This window comes from Bactrocera neohumeralis, chromosome 6 (genome assembly GCF_024586455.1).
Source record: "Bactrocera neohumeralis isolate Rockhampton chromosome 6, APGP_CSIRO_Bneo_wtdbg2-racon-allhic-juicebox.fasta_v2, whole genome shotgun sequence".
NCBI classification, from domain to species: Eukaryota; Metazoa; Arthropoda; class Insecta; order Diptera; family Tephritidae; genus Bactrocera; species Bactrocera neohumeralis.
The window spans coordinates 29204285-29226975 of NC_065923.1; the positions used below are offsets into that span (position 1 = coordinate 29204285).

Genomic DNA, 22691 nt, shown 5'->3' on the forward strand with positions numbered 1-22691 from the left:
TATAATTTATAACTGTTTCTATTGATAACCAATGAACGATAATTAAAATTTTCAAAAATCCACTTTAGGGAATGTTCTTGGTAGTGGAAACGCAGTAGATGTAGTCGGCGCCGGAAAGCGGCTGCAAATACTGGGTTCCAGGCCATAAAGAAAATTCCGAAAAATGAAATAACTAATGACATTGCCAAAACGCTTGCCACCGGTGCATGTAACTGAAAATACGTAAGCCGCGTGGCACCTAAATGTAATCAAGTTTCTTTTGAAAAATTATTTGCAGACAGACGGATTTTACCGAGTGAGATGGGATGCCTTAAAATCAGACAGGATCGCCAAGATCATGTTTTAGAGCCTCGGAAAGCGGCTGCATATACTGGGTTCCAGGCCACAAAGGAATTCGAAGAAAAAATCATGATTTTTGTTGACACGAACTCAAAAGGAATGCAGGATGGTTACTGACCTAGAGATCAAAATTTACTGGCATCACATGTGTGCCGAATGGGCGTTAGTAACGACGATATATTCAAAAAATATAAGGAAGTAGCCATTAAAAAGACGCTGGAATATCTCACATGTTCCCTTCCAGTTTCATTTACCCTCTTAGATATCTAGGGGCTGCACAGTTCAAGGGAATAGATTAAGTATCAAAGTATATACAAAGTCGCTCATAGAGTTTGCAAAAACCGTTCACGGATGACGAATACGTTTTTTTCGTGGTACAGTTAAGCATTTATATAATTCGTGGAAACAAATAAGCGAGGAGAAATATTAAGTGGTTTTTTGGAGCCTCCACTTTAATCACTTCCTAGTAACCGAATGGATTTTCTGAAGGTGTGAAAATCACATCTACGGATATTCAATCTCTTTATGTTACGTCGAGGACATTATTTTAGCCAAGTGAAATTTGCTCTTCTCCTATGCAGCTGCTCGTCACTTTAATTGTTGAATTGGGTTATCGGAAGAACGAACACTTGAGCCATCATTAGACTCATTTTGCACTTTGTGCTTTCCATTGAAGCTAATTCAATCTGCTTTAATTGAAAAATAATTCTTTTTCACCCTAGCAGTACAATTTTTTTGGAATATTAGCCTCTTCAAAAATATAAAGTCTAAAATGGCTTAAGGGGTTACATGAATGTCCTCGTGTAAAAAACTGCCTTTTTACAACAATTTTTTTCTCATTTAAAAAATTAAATATTTGATTAGAATTTTTTATTGTTGTAAACATACACTACTAACAAAGGAATCCCAAATTTTTGGAAACAAATAGTTTAAGGTCGGACATTGCGATGCCATTTCCGGTGACCCCTCGGAGGATGACAGGATAACTCCTTACGGGATCATCTAAAGTAAAAAAATACGTGTTTTAGTTAACACCTTAACTGAGAACTTGGACAAGGAAACTGAAAATTGGATTTTTGTAGACATTTTTACAAAAATATTAAAATTTCAGTGAAAATTCCGCGAAATTTTTTTTTTTAAATAGTTGTAACCGAAAAAAATTCTTCGTCCAAGTCTTTAAGAATTGTATCAGAAAGACCTACATGTAAAATTTCATGAAGATCGGTTAAGTAGTTCTCGAGAAATCACAGTTTCGAGAAAAACGCGTTTAAAGAAGGCGCACTTAGCCTAGCTAGCTTCGAGCGTGCAAGTTCTCAAGGCTGTTTCTCAGCAATTGTTACTCAGATCAATTTGAAAATGTTGGACAATATTCTAAAGGTGTTGTAAATTCTACAAGAATAAGACAATAAAATTTTTTTGAAACCCGTAAACCCATGTAACCCCTTAAGTGGGAAGCTTAAAGCGTCCTGAGGCTTAGACCGAAGATATCAGCAATAAAATAGTGAATGTTCGTGGCCATGTATTGGTAATATATGTACTAAAATGTGAAATATTGCCTGCAATTAGGGGGATTTAGCAATAATAAAAAAAAGGAAGCCAGAACTTCACCAGGCTTTCCAGGCCTCTACCTGATAAAAAATTAATTTGGAAGCCGTGAAAGATATCTCGTTTAAAATTTCTGAAGGCTTCATATTATAAACAGTTAAAAGCGTTAACTTCCGTTGTACCCTTCACAACTACAAAATATTTCTGCAGAAACTTGATTTTGAGCGGTCGTTTATATGGCAGCTAAATGCTACAGTGATCGAATCTTAACAATTTCTTCGGAGATTACACCATTGACTTAGGCAATAATCCATATAAAATTCCTTGAAAATACCTCGTCAAATGGAAAGGATTTCCACTCAACAACTTTATTCCGATTATTCAGTTTGTACGGCAGCTATATGCTATAGTGATTCGATATCGATCCTTTTGAGAAATGAACAGCTTCTTGGCAAGAAAAAGACAGGTGCAAAATTTCAGACTTACATCTCAAAACTTGAGGGATTAGTTCGCATATATGTATATAGATGGATGCACGGATAGACAGACGAATATGGCTTAATCGGTTTAGCTTGTTACATTGATCGTTCATATATTTATAGGATCTCCAACGTTTCCTTCTGGTTGTTAAAAGCTTCGTAGCAAACTTATTATATACATATATCATTGTATAAAAATGTTTCATCGATAATTAGCATTCGTTATAAGGTGAATTCATAGATAACTTCTTTGTGATCAATTTACATTAATAATTAACACAGACATTTACTTTAATGTCAACTGAACGGAAAACATAAACTATGGAGATACGAGTATATGAAGCGTTGTTATTCATCTTTCTAAGCAAATATCATTCTTCAAGTAAAACACTCTCACTTATCTCACATACTCTTTGATATAGCTTCAATTAAATAAGCCGGCAGATTAGCAATCAACATACTCAAACACATTGCTTGCCTCTAGGAGAGCATGGACATTATTCGTAAGTGACATAACATACATTATATAATTCTTTTTAACCCAACAACAGTATCGCATAATTAATTACTCATCTCTTATTCTCAGTTGTTTTATTTTACTTTGTATGTTTACTGTTTTTTTATTTTGTATACAAAAGTCTTGATATCTGTGTGATTGCGTGGCGGGCGTGACCGTTTGTCACATCTAGATTTTGTAGCATTCAAAGAAAAACATTGAAAGCGAATGCTGAAGTACGCCATTTGACATTGGACCTACACCTTAGCAGAGCGCGCCGCAAAAAAGCACACACACATATAAAAGTATAGAAGTATTTGTGTGTTAGTAAAGGCGTGTTGGGTAACTAGTACCATTTACCTTAAGGCGCATTGCTGCATTCTTGAGCACACTGTCAGTGCCAGGGCTTTTGTGGGTTTTTACTATTCAACAACGAACCAACCAAGAATGCGCGCAATAATCAAATATTTATATTTATAACATTTTTTTTTATCTTCGCCATGGTGTGAGGAAGAGCGGAATTTAATAGTAAAGTTTATTTTTATAATTGTTTAATTTATTTATTTGCTAATATCATGCTTGGAAAGCGCATAAAAAACCAGCGATCAAACCGAGCTTTCGATAACCTCTAAAAAGTAAGGCATAAGCTACTTTCAACCAAACATATATTCTAAATATGCATGCAAGTATATTACGGTAATATATATGTACGTATATACATAAATTTATTTAATAAGAAATCGATTAAAATATCGCTATATTACGACAGCTGAAGCTATTTACAATTTGTGGCATATTTTTCTTTTATCGCTGCTTAAGAAACTTTTTCAATTGATTGCCAATCCTTCGATTGCAGCGATTTTTATTTGTTGTACATAGAAACTATGGCGTGGAAAACTTCAGAAAAATAAAACAACAAAAACAACGAAAACGTATTAAACAAACTTGCCGCGTTACGCATCAGTGCGTCGATGCGACACGCAAACCGCGCGTTAGACGACGCAGAGTTGCCAATTCGCCTCAATTGCTATTAGTTGGAGGTACTTATAGCTTGTATGTGCGTGGATTGTTAGGTATATAAGCATATCGATTTAAGAATGGAAATTAAGTACATATAAAAGTGTATTGGTATGCACCTACTGTGTAATTGAAGACTTTTGTAAAAATATCGCAGTCAAAACAAAGGTAAGTATGGTTTTGATTGTTTTACGCACAGGTATAAATGTAGTTATGACAGTTTAGTGTATTAAATGTTTTATTTTTTTTTTTGCTTATACATATAAAAATTTGCTATTAGAAGTTAGTATAATTTATTTTACACCAAACACGTTTGCTATCTCAAGAGTATTAAATTTTCATTGATGTTTTAGCTGGAAATGATCTCTTAGTCATTGCTATATAATTTCTTTTAGGGAATATGTTAAGCTAGTTTCAGTCAACGTAAGTTAAAGACAACAATTTGTTTGAGCCCCAAAAGCCCCACGTGGATCCGCCACTGCAAATAAAAAACTTTTCCATACAATAATTTGATTTCTATCACTCCCTTTGTATGGGGTCTATACACTACAGTGGTCCGATCTCAACAACTTCTTTAGAGACTGTACCTTTTACTCAAACAATAATTTTCACAAAATTGTATGAAGATATCTGACCAAAAAAAAAAAAAAAGATTTCTAAACAAACCCTTGATTACAACCGATTGACGAATATTTAAAAGTCAGAAGAAGCTTCTAAATCAGCCATTGGCCGGCAGTAAAAATAATTGTTTTGAAAAACTCTGTGAGAAAGCAAACTCTGTGGAAAATCCAGCGATTGGTTCTACTTCCTAAACTATAAAAGCCGGATGTTCCGGAGGAACCTTCATCATATCTTTATGCTTGCTTGAGACAAATCTCAAAGTGTATGAAAGTATGGTAAGAAACCGCTTGAATTTAATAATCCAGAAAGCCGGCGGATTATCAGAAAGACAATACGGCTTCTCATTGATACTGCGAAATGCGCAGTAATTGGCAAGAGATGGAAAGTCGGAACAAAAAAATATTGCGCGCTGATTACCCTGGATGTAAAGTATTCCTTCAAGTCAGCAAAGTGGGCAAACATAATCAAGGCTCTGTATGACATACCCGCTCCTCAATATCTTATGAAAATTGCTATAAGTTATTTTGAAAACAGGCGACTATTATTCGACACTAATTGGTGCTTTCATCTACTCTATTTCGAGTGGAGCATTGCAAGGGTCTATTCTAGACTCCCTTCCATGGAATGTAAAGTATGATGGGATATGAAGACGACCTTATTTTGTTAGCATTGACCCAGATGACTTCCGGAGCAAATGCAGAGAGCGCATAAACGGTCTGCGCCAATGGTTCTCTTCAATGAGGTTAGAACTGGATGAGCACAATGCAGAAGTTTTGCTCATAAGTACTAGAAAAGTGGAGGAAAGTATACCATAGGGGAGTGAGAGATTCTTTCACAGCCCCAACTAAAGTATCTAGGAGTAATAATAGACTAAATGCACAAGCTTTAAGGAGTCACATTTTAATATCACGTGCTGAGTAGGCCAGTGATTAACATCTAGTTAATCAGAACCGTTATCAGGATCCAAATAAGAAGATACAAAGGATGGTGAACCTCAAAGGACTGATGCCGGATACCAGACACCGGATACTGAAGCGACAGCCTCATTGTTTCGTATTGGTGGATGTAGATTTCTTATTAATATTTTCAATGAGGAGCGAAACAGATTTTATTGAAACCACATAAAATGTTGAGTATGTTAACTTAAAAAAGAGAGCAGTTTGAATGATAAGTCCGCTTGGAAATAGTATTATTTGCAAAAAATATATTTTCAGTTTTCTATTCTGTTAAAACAAAAATAATAATATCCCCCTATTAAAAAAAGTGCTGCACTCACATTGCGAACTTTAATAAATATAGCTTGATTTGATTTGTTGCCATTTGAGTTAGCTAATATTCATCAAATGTGCTTAAGATTTCGCCTTAGAAAAAAATACAAAGTTCGTTGCTTAAGTCTTTTGTTGCTCATTTGACTCGGAGGGCTACAATCGATGTATGAGCGCTTAACGCTTTGGTGACACAACAGATTTTGAAGTTTAATGTTAACTGTGTTTATGCAATTTATTATTTATATGTAATTGCTTACACACATACACATACACTTACAGTATGGAGCTTATTTAAATGAGGAAAATTTTCTGTTAGAATGATTTGCTGCGCTTGAGAGCACAAATGTATGTGCAAACAGACAGCAAAATGTAATGTGATCGGCATGATATATAGTATAAATTTATAGTATATATAAACATATATATATTTATATTTATGTATACACAAATATTTTCGAATGATGCTGAGTATAAGTATAATAAAACAGAAGGCAATAGCAAAAAGTAGTGAAAAGAAAAGTTGAAATAAAAAATAACAAATAATTTAGTAACAGCAATTAGAGAGTGATGTATAAATAAGTACTCTTCATATGTATGAGATGCAAATCAGTTAACTACAATAACAAAGATTGAAGCTTCGAAAATAGACGCCTGTCTGGAAGGCTCATTTGGTAAGTGTATATGCCCACTGAGAAGTTTCGAGTATGTTTTTAATATAGTAGTGGAATTTATTTATATATATTTATTTACGTAGAAAACTACATATTTATTTATTTTTTATATATTGATGTGGGTATTTTTACTTCAAAGTTCTGCTCATATTGCTTAGTAAAATTCCTTTTTTCCATTGTTTTTATAGTTTGCGGGCAAATTTGGTACAAAAGCACAGAAATATATATCTATAACTACAAGTACATATAGTACATACATACATAGATGCCTATATAAGGGTGACAGTTTTTCTAGAAATTATGTTTAGAGAAAAAACATTAAAAATTTGTTTTAAGAGAATCAAATTTTAACCGTTATTATCATTTAGAAAGCTAGAATATTTAATAAAAAAATCGTAAAAGAGTATTAAATTTTTTATAAAATCTATGAAACAAGATATTTTTTCAAATTTTTGGAAGCGAGATTTTTTTTTGTATTTGAAAATAAGAAAAATATATATGAAACAGTAAGCAAGAGGAGTTTCCCGTTCCAATTAAAAGCTCATACTTAGAGTGACTTTAAGGTGGCTAAGAATCTAATTTACCAAGTGAGAAAAATTTTTTTTTTTACCCACCCTAATGTGTATGCATATTTCACCAGCTATGCTATTGGAGAAGCTTTCTTAAAGCTGTCTAAGAACATATTTTTCAGGCTACCAAGCGAGAAAAAAAAGTTTTTTAACCCACCCTAATGTATATGCTATGTCGTTACAATTAAGTTCTCATACTTGGAGAATCTTTTTTAAATCTGTCTACGAACCTATTTTTCAAAATACCATGCGAGAAAAAGAAAAACGTTTGTTTGACCTACCCTAATGTGCATAAATATTTCACCAGCTATGCAAAGTTCAAATTTTTTTTGCGCTTCCGCTTGACTCCAACTTCTCAAAAAGTTTCATCCCAATAAGCGCATATATATATACATATGTATATATATGCATATGTGTATATGTAAGGGGTTAAGCATAGTAAATACAAAAACAAAAAGCCAAAACTAGGAAACGTGCTTGACCTACACACTTAAGCGGCTGTTGCCTTGCCGTTGGGCATAGTTTTTATTACAAGCCATTACAGAGTTGTTAGCTGTACACACGCACAAACACAAAAGCTCATTTGATAGTATGTATGTGTCTGTCAACTGAGCAATTTTTTGCATTTTCCCCTTTTTACTATTATTGCCATATTTCGCTAGTTTGTTAAGCGATTGACAGTTGTGTGGTTGTCGCACTGAAGTTCATGCATGAATTATAGTAATTTTGTTTTTTTTTCTTCTTCATCGCCACATTTATTTTTATCGCTATATTTAACTCGTATCTTGTAACTTTTTTCCTTGTTTTTTATTTTGGCAAGAAATTTTGCATTTCTTAGCTTTGACATTGACTTACATTCGGCTAATTTGCATTACCTGATGCCAGACATATTTTTGGTCATTCGCTGCTTTCTACGCTGCAAACACAAACACCAACTCACACACAAATATATGTGTCGGTGGCTTGCACATTATCCGCCAATAATTTAATTTATGCAGAAATTCGCTATCTTGCCTTTGTTATTGTTGCTGTGTGGAGATTTTTTACCTTTGCCATTTCGCATTTGTGTTTTTGCCTTTCTTGTATTTTGTTTTTACACGCTTTCGAAGGCAGGCATCTTGCCGAAATCAGCTGTTGGGCAACAGAAGAGCAACAAGATATATAAAAATCGAAAATTGATTGTTTTGTGAGGGAAGAAAAATACAATTTATAATCAACTTCTGTGTATGTGTGTTGCCTATTTTGTTGTATGCTAAGAGTTTGGTTTATTCCAAGAGGTAAGTGATACAAGAAAAAAAAATTAAGGTTGATAGGAAAATACTTAAAATCGAAGCTAATTTTCGAAATTGTTTTGCATAAAAGAGATATATTTTAATGATCTATGATGCTCGGAAATAGAAATGTAATAACTTTGGTGTCAGAAACTTTTTGGTGGGGTATTTCAATATTCCCTAATTTTCAGTTTATCTCGCTAACTTAAATATAACTTTTTAAATTTTGCTCTTAATTGGATCACAAAACATATTTCCTTCTTTTATATGTATGGAAAATAATAATTGGGAGACCTAACAATGGTCAATAATGACTTATTTTCAAAGTTCATAATTCCAGTATTAAACTTTTATTATAAGAATGTTGTATCTGTCAAATTAGAGAGAGATATTTCTCAAATATTGTTGGTTATGACTTCATTCATAGTGGCAACTCCTGCTTACCTTCTACGAGGTTTGTTCAGAAAATAACGGAAATTTAATATTTTTTAATTTAGCGGATTTGGAGAGTCCAACTGTCAAATTTGCCTTATTATGTTCATATACATATCGCTAGAGGCTAGCTAAAAGAGTCGCCTTTAAATGCTTTTTTCTTGAAACTCTGCTTTTAAAGTCGGTTGGCAAGATTTCTCGGGAACTACTCAACCGATCTTCATGGAATTATACACAGATTTTTGAGATACAATTCTTAAAGACTTGGACGAAGTACTTTTTTTTCGATTACAACTAGTTTTGAGAAAAGTTTTGAAAAAAATCTTGCGAAATTTTCACTAAAATTCTCATTTTTTTGTAAAAATGTCCGCCAAAAATCCAATTTACAGTTTTTCTGCTTCGTTGAAGTTCTAAATAAGATTTTAACTAAACCAAGTATTTTTTCACTTTAGATCCTGTGAGAAGTTATCCTGCCAACGGGACGAATCTCTTTTTCCGAGGGGTTAGCGGAAATGGTGTATTTTTTTCCAAAAATTTTCAGAATTTCTTTGCAATAGTATATGTATGTAACAATAAAAAAAAATTTTAAATATTTAATTTTTTGTATTAGAAAAAAAATGTTTAAAAAATGCTTTTTTTATATTCGAGGAAATCCATGCAACCCCTTAACAAAATATATGATATTCCAAATATATGATATTCCAAAAATCGAGCTTGAAAAGTGTTTCAACGATTGGGAGAAACTGGGGACTATTTGGAAGGCGACAAAATTAATGTAGACGAATGAACAATATTAAAAAAAAAAAAAAAATTTGCTATTTTTTGCTATTTGCTCATTACTACAACAACTTTATGTATTCTAAAGACACCTGTATGGTTATTACGATTCTTTCGATTTTTCTATTGTTAATGCTTCTCTTCTGTCTCGGAGCTTTGTAATTTGATGTTCGTGATGCTACGGAGGTAAACTCGGCAGATTAATATTGTAGTAAGAAAATTTTACTTAAAAATTTAATCATACTTGAAATTCAAGACAAAAAATTACCCAAACATGAAAAACATTAACTTGGTTTACCCTTCACAAATACAAAGACTCCTTTCAAGAAATGTGATCGGTCAGCTCGTATGGCAGCTCGATTTGAAAAATTTCTTTAGAGCTGGCAGTATTGCATAGGGCCATAACTTGCGCCAAATTTTGTGAAAACGTCTCGTCAAATTCAAAGTTTTCCATACAAAAACTTGAATCCGATAATTCAGTTAATGCGAAAACTAGATGCTATAGATGTCTGCTATCGACAATACCGGCAAATAAGCAGCTTCTTGGGTAGAAAAGGACGTGTGCAAAATTTCGGAGCGTTAACTCAAAAGCTGAGGGACTAGTTCAGTTATTTACTGCTGGCTGTTACAAACTTCGTGACAAACTTGATATACTTTTTTCAGAGTATAAATATAAATATGTATGTAGCAGTTTTGAGTTTTTATATTAATAAGTTAAACTTTATGTCACCACCTTAATGCACTCTAAATTGCATAATTGCTGACATGTTTCACCGCTCAAATGAATATAATAAAAATTTGGCTGTAAAATTTTGGTTTGACAAGCATTACATACATACTTACACGCACACATATACTATAAGCACATCACTTTTGCACTATATTTCATTGTGCTATTTGCCTTGTGTCTTTCAATTAGCCGTGACACTTCTCAAAAGCCCGCAAAAGAAGCAAAAATTTGAGCTTAAACACATGTTATTTTGTAAGTTATTAAAACTCCAACGAAACTCGGCTTTTGACAAGCGAAAAACGCTGAAACTCTGTGACACAGCCTCCAAGCAGTCAAAAGCAGCGCGAGCTTAAAGTAAAAGGGAGCAAACAATTTGCCAAAATTCAGTTAAAACACTTCATAAATACACACAAACACACGTTAACTTAAAGGTGTGTGTGTGTGTGTGCGTGTGTGTCAAGTCAAATGTCAAAATTGAAAGCAGTGTAAACAACGCCGATATTGTTATGTGAGCTAGAGACATATGCTTATGAGTATGCCTGCAACAACAACCACATTGCCATCACTCGGCAACTGTTGCTAATCGCGTAAGCCACCAACAACAGCAAAGGCAGGCAATGTTTGTACATACATAAGTGTATTTGCAAATCGATTTAATTATGTAAATGCGAAGCAGCGCTAAGCGCAGCAACAACAAATGATTAAATGACAGCGGGCGGCAGCGGTTCAACAACAACACTAACACTAGCCAATAACTGCCAAAAATGTACATTATTTGTGTAAATGAGTGTGTGTATGAATATGCGTGACAGGTGAATAAAGCAAAGTGAGTGTATAGAAAATAAAAATGTGAAACACTTTTTAAATGGAAAATTAATAAAAAGGAGTAAAAAATGACAAAAGGTGATTATATTGACGGACCCCATAAAAATATTTATATATACGGCAACTTATGTTTATGAAATATGGCTAACTTGCACTGTAAAATTTACTAATTGAGGGTATGATGGTAGCCATTGGTGAACTTTTATTTTTTAACGAAAAGCAATAAGTCGTAAAATGAGGCGAGGAAGTCGAAAAAAATGAGGAAAATTTTCTAAAACTAAAAAAAATTTTTTTGGTTTGTTCTGGCTTCGTTTTTACCACTCTAGATCTGAATTAGCAAATTGTTTAAAGATTGCGTTTTGTTTCATTAAGTGCTGCCTTATTGCTCATATATATATTTTTTATACACAGCTGCTTCAATAGTTATAGTTTAGCATCTATTTTGATAAGATCTCTACTTTGGTAATCTTACATTATTTGTGATTAGTTTATAATGTTGTCTCTTGAAATTTGTTTTCTATGGTTTCTGATAACAGATTCCGTATAATCCTTATCAAAATAAAATAATTTTCTGATTTTTCGAAAATATGTCTCTTTCAAGAGCACAACAAGAGTGACAGTTAACAATAACTACTATATGAAAGATGAGGATATATTTTTACAAAATTAATAAATAAACACTAAAAATTTCAAAGGAAGTAATTAATTAATTTAGCCAATTATTCACTATTTCCAAAGTTACTAAAACTATTGAGTTCTTCACTGCTGCTGTGATTGTGCACTTCATCGTAGCTTAAAACAAAAATAATAAAAAAATAAATTATTCGGTAAGCTGTTGACTAAAAAATAGTTTTCGATTGCTTGAAAATATAAAATTTATCAAAATGGCAACTTTAAAAAAAATCATTGTATTTATTATAATTATTATAAAAATAATTAATATTATTATGAATGAATTTTCCTCAAATGATGAACCCGCCTGAATTACTTTTTGATGGCTTTGGAAAACTGGTAGGTAAAACAAGGAATTCTACACAGAGATATAAGCAAAAGGTCTAAATAATCGAGTTAAAATTTCAGTTAATTTGAAAAAATTTAGTTTTGAGAAAAAACACATTTACAGAGGGCGATTATTGAGATGACCGGATTTATCTTTGAAAGTTGTAACGCAAATTTATTTATTTATTTTTTATAATAATTAAATTTGAGGTTGTTATTTTTAAATCTATAGGTGGCCAAAAAAATATACACAAAATCAAAAAAAAAAATATTAAAAATTCTTTTAAAATCTTTTTTTAAATATTTACAGATATTTTATAATAAAAAAAAATTATGAGTTATTTTTCAACCCAAACAAAATGAATGCAGATGAATATTGTTTTTGAAAACAAAATAATTATTGTTTTCTTATTTTTACCCATAGTAAGAAAATTAAAAATATTGATATACGAATCACACAAAAAAAATAAATTACTAATAATTAAAAATGTATTTATTTTACTGAATATTTGTTTAATCTAGACATCTGTAAAAAAAAAAAAAAATTTCATTATTACATTACGTAAATCAGAAAACATGAAACAAAATAGCGTATACATTTATAATAGCAATTTGTTTTTATGCAAAATAAGGATTCGTCAAAGTAAAAGAGAGTCAAATGTCGAAAACATATGTTAAAATACATATATCTGAATTAAACGCTTTTTGCGAGCTTTTCCTTTATAGTTTTCCAGTTGATAATCTATTTTTAAGGACTAGCACTACTATGCCACAATGGCACGATCCCATCAACTTTGATACCTTTCTTCCATCACTTTTATATAAAATGCAACCGCTCTCTCTGTATCTCACTATAATTTCCTAAAATATGCGAAAATTTTGCCAGAAGATTGCAGATATAGTGTAACTTCAAACTCATATTTGCTCTTAGAATCCTAAAGCTTACCAGCATATTTTTCTCTATCTCTTCATAATTTGGTGTTTTATGGTTATTTAGGAAGATTTCGACTTCAAGCTTTAATTTCCGGAATAGTCATAAACTCATTGATTTGAAACAGTCATTGATAAAATCTGTATCTTTCATAATCACCACATTTGAGGACCAAATATTACAGTTTCAACTTTTCCATGCCAAGCTTCGGACATTTTTTCAAAATCTTATAAAAATATTATCTTTCCGCGTCCAATGCTTTGAGAAATTTCTTTATCATTCCTAACTTGCTCTCGTATTAAATCTCTGAGTTCATTTTGAGAAAATAAGTTTGATGTGGATGTTTTACCCTTTCATTCATATTCATTGATAGATTGTACCGATGTCTGGGAATTAGCGAAATCAATGTTTCTGAGTGCATGCAAATTATTTTTGAAACGTAAAGAGATATTTTCATTGAGTATACCTTGAACATTTAGGTTTAGATATTTTCACGTTAAATTTTTACTAAGCCTTCAAACCTTCCGGGTGATATTTGTATGCTCGGAAAAATGCGGTAAATCATGACTGAAAATTTAAATTTTGATGTTGAAAAATTCGATTAAATGTATATCAAAATATAACATACGCTAAAGCCATAAAAACAGGAGCACATTCATAATTTGCATTAATAAATTCGTAAACTCGACACTTGAAACCATCAAAATTACCTGAAATATCCAAGGCAACAAAAAAAATATATATTTTTTGCAGAGCTGTGTTATTTATATGTTAAGAAATGGTTAATCAAAATTTGTCATATTTTTTAAAAGTGATGCCAACCAACAAAAAAAATAAAAATTAAGCAAAACTGTTTAACTTGTATTTGCAAGCTAAACATTTAAGAAATCCATATGGAATCTTAATACTATTAACACCAATTGCTTTCAGGAATCAATTTACTACGAATAAGGAATACCAGAAATATGTAAATTTATTTATGGGGTAGGTCATTAATATTCAGACTTGACAACCACTGCTATGTTTTTATTCTTCATTTAAAATTTTTTTTTACAAAAAACTTTTGTAAGCTCTCTTAAAACCAATTGCTTACCATATTTTTTATAAAAATCAAAAAAAATGCAAAAAACCACCTTTACAGACATTTGGTTCCAAATAATAAAAACTTTCCCCTTTAAAATAAATTAGGATCATAAAAAAGTTTAAGTAATTCTAATTTTTCAAAATTCACATAAAAATCATAATTAGTATTCTTCACTTTTACTATTTCTTCGCTTTTCTTAAACTTAAAGTTTTTCACTCCTTCAAAAAAATCAATTAGCAGTCATCACTTAATCTGTAGCAGTTGAAATAAATAACAACAAAAAGTTGTAAAGCAGCAAAAAACTTTGGATCGCAAAAACGCCAATTGAAGATGGCGATGACGAGCAGCAGAAGAGTAGCCGGCAGCTTAACGCAATTTTGCCAATTCGATGCAGGCAATGCGGCCAAATCAGCGTAGCTGCTCGCGCTTACTCATTACAAGCCAAAACACAGACGCCGACGTCGACGCAGGCTGAGCATGGTCATTTGTTAATTTTGCTACTGTTTTTGTTATTGTGGCCGGCAATGCGATTTGGAGAGTGTCTGCAAAGTAAGTAAAGAGTGTGCCACAGATGCAGCCGGCCACTCGGCTCTACAGTAATGAGACGCTGCAGCGGCTGCAGGGCAGAGCCAATACCTACGTACAAGTATACGCGAAATGAACGCAGACGACGGCGATTAGCCGATTGACGATTAGCTCGTTGTGCTGGACGTCGAATGTGTCGCGGCATTTGCCAAACGGCTAATATTTGTTGTTGTCTGTATTTACCCCACTTGTTGTTATTGTTGATGCTGCGGCCAACTATTGTGCGCTGTCGATTGTTTGGTTTCTTTGGCGTTTGTTTCTTTTTTCTTGCTGTTTTTTGCTTGTTATTACAAAATTTGCGAAATACGCCTAATTTATGGTGATACTCGGCGGCGCTCGGCGGCCACCGTCAATCACACTCGCGGGCTGATCAATTAATTGCTGGCTAGTTTGTGATTGTGCATGTGTGTGTGTGCTTGTGTTTCGTGTTTTCAGTGTAAACTTTGTGGTTTGAATTGTTTTTCTCGGCTTTTGGCTGCTGCGCTTATCATTTGAAGTTTATTATTGTTGTTTCAGCGGAGGTATTTAGTGCAAATTTTTCAATTTAACATTTGGAATGCTAAGTGGAATTGTTTTTGGGTTATCTTCGAGTTTGTTCTAAGTGATGCAAATCAATTTTCATTTCAATTATGTATTTATTTTAAAAATTGATTTAATCAGTTTAATATAATATGCAATTTTATAATGCTTTTCCGGCATTTTTGAATTCTGAATCTACTACTACTGTCGTCTAGTTAATAGTTGCATACATAATTTTTTAAGTCATTTGGAACTTATGATCACTAAATTTCGGTCGAAGTTGGGTTAAGATGAAAAGAACCGTTACTAATGCATATACATATTTCTTCAATAAATTTGTTGAAAATATCTATGCAATATTGCTGTTCTGTTTGAATTTTATTGTCAATAGTTATAAATTAAATTAATAATTATATATTGTTTTTGATAGTGTTGTTATTTTATATAGGAAATGAAAGAATTGCATATTAAAATTTATAAGAAATAGAATCCGACCCAAATTTGTACAAAATACTATACAAATAAAATATATGATATATAAATTCGGCGGAAAACTACAAAGGTTATTTTTTAATTTTTAATAAATTCTTTTTTTAAACTAAATTTGAAGTTTTTGAAATTAAATAAACTTTAAAAACAAAACAAATTTTTGAAAATGCAAAATTTTTGTATCTATTTTATTTATTTTTTTAAATTTCTTAATAAGTTTTTTTTAACTAGTTTGTTTTAAATTTTTTAATAGTTATTTCTTCAACTACATTTTGAGTATTTAAAATTTTTATACTATATTATTGTTTGAAATTGAAAATTTTTTTGTATTTATTTTTTATAATAAATATAATTGAATTGTTGTATTTATTTAATTTTTTTTGTTAATTTTTAATAAATTTATTTTCAACTAATTTTTTTTTAAATTTTTTTTTTTTAATTTAAAGTTTTTGAAATTTTTATAAACGATTTTTTTTATTTAAATTTTTTCTTCTTATGAGATTGAAAAATGGCTCTATAGAAGTAATGTGAAAATAAAATCAGAGAATAAAACTTAAGACAACACAGGAAGATTCCTTCTGTTTTTTTAACTTAATTTTTAATTTTCGAAACTTTTAGTTGCCAAAATTTTGAAACAATATATTTTTAATTCGGAAATTAAAAAATTTTTATAACAAATCCAGTATATGTAAAAAATGTATTACAAATAAATTGATTAATAAATTAAATGTAATAAAAAATTAATACTTTTTTTTATGAAATCGAAAATTTCTTAAATTATTTTTATAAAAAAATTATAAAATTAAAAAAATGCATAACAAATAAATAAAAATAAGTTTAGTTTCATTATAACCTTTTAACTATTATATTTTTTTTAAATAAAAAATATTTGGATTTCCAATAATTTAATTTCCATTTGTATTTTAAAAATTTTCCTGTTGAAAGCTTTTATAAAAAAATCATTGAAATTTAAAAATTTTTTGAAGTTTTTTGTATTAAAAAAAAACAATAAATGTAGAAAAATATAAAAACTATAAAATAACATAAAATAAAAAAATAAATTTTAAAATTTTTATATGAAAATAAATGAAAATTTACAAAGCCCAAGTATCCCCGAAAATAATTTTTTTTATCAGCAAAAATATTTTCTAATTTCTTAAAATCAATTTTAGTGTTTTAATGCTTTTTATTTGTGTTTTTTTTAAGGAAAATGTGTGTTTCGTTTGTAATTTTCATTTCAATTGAATAAAACTAAATAACTTTTTTAAAACTTTGTTTTCGTTTTTTCAAACTGGAATGCGATTTACAGTTAATTTACGGTATATTGTTTTGATATTTTAAAATTTCCAAAAAACATATTATTATACGAAGTTTTTTGCAAATTTTTTGCCATATATTCTCAATGGAAAAACACTGCGCTAATAAATATTAAAAAAACATCACACTAAGAAATTTTTAACCGTTTTCGTAATTTTGTTTATATTTTTTATGAACGCATTTATGCAAAGAACTACATTTTTTGTTTTTTTAGAAATAATGAGAAATAAATAAAAAAAAATGAAATATAAAAACTAAATAATAAATTTTATTTTCAGTAGTTCTGTAGAATTATTCAAATTTCGAATTCAGAAAACACGCTTCGAAAATTTTTTTTTTTAATAATTTTCAAAAATCAACAAAAATTAAAAAAAAAAGATTAGAAAACTATTTTATCACAAATTTCGGAATAAAAATGATTTTTTCATATTTCTTATGCTGTTAAATATATTTTTATTTGATAAATTATAGAAATTTATTTTTATTAAAAAAAAATTCTTTCCATTCCTTGTACGGCCAAATTAAATTTTTTGAGTATATAAAAATTTAGTTCCACTTTTTTACTATTTATTTTTTAACACTGCTTTTGGTATATTTAAATTATTTTATTTTATTTTTTTTAATTATTATTTTTTATTATTTATATTCTTATCCAGCCTAAAATATCCTTAAAAATCTAACCTCTTCCTATAAAACACTTTGCGAAATTTTTCGACGGCAATTTCTAAGTTTAAGTAAAAATTAAAAACAAACATAAAATCAATAAAAATAGTTTAGCTTACTTGTAAGTTTCAATGAAAGAATCAGCAGCTCAGCTCAATACACTTTCCGCACGACCGCGCCCAATCGCCAAGCGTTCTACTTTGAAAGGTTTTCTGTTTTATAAAGCTTATATTACAAACACATTGAACTCATAGCAAATACTTTTTCGAAAAAAAAATTAATACAAATTTTCAAACGCGTAGAGAATTGCAGACTTACTGAAATATAATAAATTTGAAATTTTCTCTAACAAAAAATCACACAAATTTCGGCCATAAAAATTGCACAAAAACTTTTAAACACACACAAATAAAACTAACCGTTATTAAAAATATCCTTCAAAAGCGCAACTGACAGCAGAACGTTATTCTGAAGTTTCATAAATTTATTTGCTATTTTTTTCAAAGTTCGGCCAACACATACGACTATGACGCGTGCGCGTATCCTTTGTACTATTCGGTCGTTGCTTAGACTTAAACACTAAATTTCTTGTAATAAAACACTATTTTATATTATTTCTCATGTTTTAGTTATAACACTTTAATATTATCAATACTTTTGAAATTTTTTAACGCATAATTCAAATGCTTCTATTTATTTTCACTTGTTTTTTGCTTAAATTTATTTTTGAAAATTTTTATATTTTTTCTGGTAAAATTGCATTCCCGTTAATGTCATATTTATCCGTAGTAAACGCAGTGATCTCTTAGCCAACCAACCGATCTCTGCGACTGTGCGTGCTCATCAAGCTGGACGCGCGCGCGAGCGTGTCTCGTTTTGAAGTTATCACGACGAAATGAAAAGCTCGCTTGAATGGACCGCGCCAGTTGTCAGTTGGTTTTGTTGAAGTTTTCGAAATCCCAACTACGGCAACAGCAGCGCTGCCCGACGCAACGCTTACTACTCCGTATGCATGAGTTTGTCTTGCTGCTTCGTAGCGCTACAGCGGCAGCGTAGCACAAAGCTTTGACATCACAGCGCGCCGACTAAGTAAGTTGCGCAGCGGCAGCGGCGCAGCATTTAGCCTAGTCGGGCTCCCAAGTGACTTGTGTCGTTGCATTTTCACCACGAACTTACAGTTAGTTAGCCAAGTTAAAGACGAAGTGGTGAGCATACGGCATCGGCACGTGCGATCGTTTGCAAGCGAGTTGTTTGATAGCGATCGGTGATTGTGATCGCGAGCGCCTGGTAGACGATGGTGTTGTTTGCTGCGCTGCAGCTTGAGCTTGTTCGTGTACAACTCCGTAAGCCGGGCTCAAGGTGCACAACACAATGTTGTATGAAATAGCAAAAGGCATACAATACCGTTATTGTGATCATATGTGCACGAAAAGTGACACCATCCTCGCTGTTAAGAGGTGTGAAGGCATGTATGCTTGTGTCTCTTCATATTTCTTATCGGCGCTTATCTCCGAGAGTTATTTTTGAACAGCGCTTTGTGGGTCCAGTGAATCTCTCGGTTTTTTTTATCGAGTTTTGTATTATTTTTAGCTGCGTTTAACACGACTAACTCATTTCATATTTTCAGCTGCTTAATACTTAATTTACTCAGAGCTTAAATTTAAGAAACTCACTTTGAGCTGATCTGAAATTCAAGTTAGAGCTCAATTGTCATGACTTTCAAGTACTCTTAGCAGGTGTGGTGAGTTCTCCTTTTTATTGAGCGAAGAGCGCATAATTTACCGCAATATTTGGCATATGTCATTTGCAAGGCTTTCATGAAGCCTATTTGTTGTTGCTGCTGCAAGGGGATTTCCGCTTGACTCTGAATCATTCTACTATATGTTTATTTATCTTTTGAGTTTACTGAGAGCTAAGATTTGTTTTTGCTCAATTGTTGTTTGTGTCAAATAAATATACATAAGGCTGTATATAGGCATATATACATATATTCACTACGAATTCTTTCATTTGCTCACGTCGTCATGGAGCTGTGCTCGGTTGTGTGGCTTTGCACATAGAAGTAGTTGTCGTCTAAATGACGTGCTTGTTATGGAAATATTTCTCAAAAGCATACTCACACCCCTTGTTGACAGCAACGTTTAAACGCAACTTGTGCGAAATTCTTGGAAATGTTAAGGACACATGTGAAATGCTCGCAATACTTGCGAATTTCACGTAATTCAAATCAAACATCAAAATCTATGGAGCGCGCAAAGCTTTGATGAAACTGTGATCTGTTTTTCCCCCGAAGCTGATAACAATTAAAAGTATGGGCTTGTCAAAAATGTGCAATTTTGATGTAATAACTTAAAAGTACCCCAAAACGCATGGCTGTTAGAACTTATTTCAGTTGAGGTAGAATTCTTCATGGCGAAAGTACGAGGATGCTTAATGAAGTAAGTGACTTTCAGTACAAAACTGTATATTTGAGAACCTATCTTTTATATTCTTACTAATTTTTGAACTAATCCACCTTTACTTAAACATTCTTTGTACCGTCAACGATAGCGCACCAAATGTTTCGAGAGTCATCGGCATTTTTTGCTTTTAAGACCTGTTTGAAGCTCAATGATTTTTTTTAGTGTGATATGTAAAGTTTTTTCTTCGAAAACTATTCTCTTTGCGTACTGCATTCTTCTGACTTTTTGATAACATATCCATAGTGTTAGGGGTCCACGCCCCCCATTGGCGATTGTTGGCATCTTGACCTTCTCATTTGAACGAAGTATTTTTTCCAGTGAGCTATTTTTTGAGTTTCGATATGAGAATATAGTCACTGAGACGGGAGACTACTTCATAATTCCATCAATATACGGGCGAATTATTCAGAAGTTTACTGAGCCGATATATTGCATTGGAAAATTGACTGTATTTAGGTTAAGATTAGATTATTATTGATTAACATATCAAAAATTATCTGAAAAATATTCTATTTCGATCGGAAGGACGAGAAAGATCTTTGAAAACTTCAAGAAAAGAAAGACACGCAAGACTCAATACTGTTGAAGTCTAAAACCCAAAATTTCTGCACACGCTGTGCGACTTGTACGTAGAAAAGTTGTTGACAACCCTGAAATTTGATCGAGGGAGTTGATTGAAAGTTATGGTTTGGATGTAAAGGAAACTATGAACATTTGGTTTGAAACACTATGTCGCAAAAAATGGCCTATGAACTTGGAGTCATTTATCTTCCAATAACATAACGACCCCAAACACACATCTCGCCTGGCTTCTCGCTTTTTTGAAGAAAAATAATCGAAAAACTGAACTGGCCAACTAAATCACAGGATTTAAATCCAATTGAGCAACTGTGTGCAATTTTTGATTCCAAAATACTAAACAGCAGCCCTACAAACTTGTTATAATTTTTCTTAAAGATGAAGCGTCGAGACATGACAAAACGACTTCATGCAATAATTCAGAGTAAAGTTGGAAATACTAAATATTAAATTTAAACCAAACGTTTTGTATTTTTTTTAAGTTTACGCTTTCATGTCACCACTTTTGTTTAAGTACCCCTATTTGAAGGTGAAACAAATTTTTTCTTTTTCTACCTGGAAAAAGTTATATTCATTTATAATTTGTTAATTAAATACCAGATAAATATGATATTATTGTATGAATTACTAAATATTTACTTTAATAGTAAATCGGAATTGAATTAATGTGTTTGAAATTTATACTTTCATTTGTAGTGTAAATGAACATCGTGGCAAGCTGAAAAGATTTAGCCAAGTCCGCCTGTCTGTATATACGTGGACTAGGCCCTCAGATTTTGTGATATCGCTTTGAAATTTTTTACACTTTCTTCTCTCCTCAAGAAGCTGCTCATTTGTCGAAATCGCCGATATCGAATCAATACTACACTACAGTGGCCATTCTGCCACACAAACTGTTCGATCAAAATGAAGTTCTTGTATGGAAAACTTCTTCTGTGACACCTTCAATGCATGGAAATCGCGCTGGCAACGCTACAACGACTCATCTGAAGTTTTGAAAGTTTTTAAAGAATTGTAAAGATTGGTTCAATAAATTTTGTTAAATCGACTAAGTCCTATTAATTTCCGGACAAATTTTGTATGTTCGGTGCAGCCGAAAATTATGTTTTTCTTGTTCGATAATTATAAATATTTATGAAATAAAAAGCGATGATTACAGTGTACATAAAAGCGGAAGTAAATACACTTTAATTACACATTCTCTTAAATACATATATTTTTTTAATGCAAGAAGACGAAGAAGAAGTTCAGAATTATCCGATTTATTCCCTTCTAATTTTATTTTTTATTGTAATTATATACACAAAGCATAATTGACTAGACATATTTAAATCAGTTGCGACCAGAAAACTGGCGTTCTTAACAATTTTTAATTGGACACTACTTTGTTGGCGAAAATTCTTTTTGAACTATCTTCCTTATTAAAAAATCATCCACAGACCCATCGTGCGCCATCACTCAGTTTTCGCGTTGAGTTAATGAGTTCCGGGAAATATATTTATGAGTACAGAATCCAACAGCGTTGATTTTGACAAGTAGACACGACAATGTCGGCGCAATATATCGTAAAAAACATATGTGAAAGTATTTGTAGGAAATACTGTTTCATAAATAAAACGCAAATTATATTATTAACATCAGTTTCTTTGATCGTGCTATATTATTCAAATATATAAAGCATATTTTAACTGAAAATGTCAAAGGACAAAAAATATAATACTGAATTCGATTAAGCTTAATCAGAAAATATTATTTTAACTTAGTTTGTTAGTTTATTTTTCAATTAATTACTGCTTGCTATAAATATATTTTAAATAATATAAATATAAATATATAAAAAATGCCTTTACTTTAACGTAAACTTTCATAATTCATGTTAAGGAAAAATTATTAAATGTGTTCCGCAAATCCATTCAATTAATTGAAAAATGTCATATGCACTTAAATGCACCCACAATTGTTAACAAATAATAAACAAATCGCGATGGAGTCATCACTTTGTTTACTCTCTCCGGTATTTACT

The 22691-nt window shown here is 31.4% G+C and overlaps 1 protein-coding gene across 2 annotated transcripts in view; it reads right to left on the reverse strand.

Annotated features, from left to right (window-relative positions):
- LOC126761882 (lysosome membrane protein 2) overlaps positions 1-18544 on the reverse strand; it is an 85712-nt gene extending 67168 nt beyond the window's left edge. The window contains exon 1 of one of the 2 annotated variants that reach the window (XM_050478318.1): positions 18047-18544. The gene's annotated coding sequence lies outside the window, so the exon portion shown is untranslated. Of the gene's footprint in view, positions 1-17746 lie in introns of both variants that reach the window. The other variant, XM_050478317.1, reaches the window with a different exon arrangement.
- Positions 18545-22691: the final 4147 nt, after the last annotated feature.